The sequence below is a fragment of the Lutra lutra genome, chromosome 4 (assembly GCF_902655055.1).
Source record: "Lutra lutra chromosome 4, mLutLut1.2, whole genome shotgun sequence".
Taxonomy (NCBI): Eukaryota; Metazoa; Chordata; class Mammalia; order Carnivora; family Mustelidae; genus Lutra; species Lutra lutra.
Window position 1 is genome coordinate 86773867 of NC_062281.1, and position 1887 is coordinate 86775753.

Consider the following 1887-nt stretch of genomic DNA (forward strand, 5'->3'; position numbering starts at 1 on the left):
GTTTTTATTCCTTGCAGCCAGAAAGCACACACCCCATGGTCTCAGGGAAGAGGGTGTTAGAAAAAATCCTATTGTAGTTGGGAAATGCCCTTCACAGGGTCCTTCATGTTACAAGGGCGAGGGAACATCACCTAAAGGTGAGGAACACATTTTTACTGTGGTTCTTGATTTCTTTGTTTTGCCTTTTTTTTTTTTAATCAACATGACCAAATTTTATTTGGAATGAGAATTACAATCTGAAGGGTTTGAAGAGGTGGGGGGGTGGGAGGTTGGGGGAACCAGGTGGTGGGTATTAGAGAGGGCACGGATTGCATGGAGCACTGGGTGTGGTACAAAAACAATGAATACTGTTATGCTGAAAATTAAAAAAAAAGACATTTGACAGTTGAGAAATGTTTGTTTATTCTGATCCAGTTGTACAACTAATCTAGGTCAAATTACCAAGGAAATTTTACATTATTTCATCAAGCAGCAATATAATTAAATGGCCTAGAAATCATGCATTCATTAAGTAACTGGGAGGACCAAAATGCATCTTAACAGAGAAAACATGTGAGAATACAAAGAAAAGAGCATTCTGTCATTTAATAACTGCTACCAGGGAAAGAGTACGAAGGCAGTCCTCCCCATCACAAGTCAGGCAGTTGAGTTTTCCACATTTCGGGAACTCGAAAGGTTCAGTAGGACCACAGTGCAATGGTCAAACCTCATCCTGGGAAAACAACCTACTTGATAGTGACATTTTTCCTGCTAAGTAAATATGACTCCCTTCTCCTCGGCTCTAGACCAGCCTCACCGGCTGTCCACCCCACACACACACTTACTGGCCAACCTAACCCCCAAAATCCTTGGCACCCACTCATGTCCCAAGCATCCTCAGTCTCCACAGGAGTCTTCCTAATACAATGGAAACAACAGCACTGCTACATCCTCTGCCCCAGGAATTCTCTGGCCCAGAACCGCCCCTCAAGGCTGCCTGTTTGACATCAGACATGCCCCACCCATGACATCAGGGACAAAACCACACATACTGATACACACACGCATGCACACAGAGCACTCAGCACAGGGAAGGCTGTCCTAGCCTGAGAGGAACATGAGGGAGGACTTTCCAGCAGACAGAGAAGAACAGATCCATCTCTCTCTCTCTCTCCTCCCCTCTCCTTTGAACCTGTTTTGAGGAGACAGAGTCCCTTGGCTCCACTTGTGGAGCTCAGCCTCCTAGTCAGTCCCCACGCACCCCGCGGGCCTGGACACTCCGGGGGGTGGGGGCGGGGAACCCAAAGTCAGCAGCCTCTGGGCCAGCCCTTGGGCTGACACCTGCCAGCAACATCCCAGGCCCTGAGAACACCACCAAGACCAGCTTCTTCACCAGGTGGCTCCTAGGGCAGAGCTGCAGTGCCCCCTTGTGGCTGCATGGAAGAGAGTGCCCAAGGATCCTGCTGCTGAGGGAAGGGCCAAAGGAAACCATCCCTTCTACTCCCTTAGATTGGGCTCTGAGTTCAAGGCAGGGCTCCAGGCGCCCCGCTCTGCCACCTCCTTCCCTCCCTCCAGCGCGGGGCGTTTCCCGTCGAATGAGATTTCTGCGTCAAATTCGGCCTGTGGACCGAAAGTTCCAGGTCTGGGAAACAAAGCAAAGCAAATACTCCCAAGAGACAAGTACTTGCACAATTCTATGGTGATGGAAGGAGCCCCCAAGGATCCTGTTTTGCCATCGTCTTGATTGCTCCTTGAGGGAGTGCTTTTCCTTTATGGGATTGTTGAAATTTGAAAAGACTGGGGGGGTGGAGGGGCGTCCAACTTTAGTTGTCACTTGAGTTCATAGTGTGGTGGGGGCAGTAGGGACTCAAGCTAATTCCAGGAACCTGTGCACGTGTTCCATCACAC

The 1887-nt window shown here is 49.4% G+C and overlaps 1 non-coding gene across 1 annotated transcript; it reads right to left on the reverse strand.

The window, feature by feature from the left end:
• Positions 1–599: 599 nt before the first annotated feature.
• On the reverse strand, positions 600–762 carry LOC125099348 (U1 spliceosomal RNA). Its single transcript, XR_007127126.1, has one exon. It is a non-coding gene; the product is annotated as a U1 spliceosomal RNA (small nuclear RNA).
• Between the last annotated feature and the right edge of the window lie 1125 nt (positions 763–1887).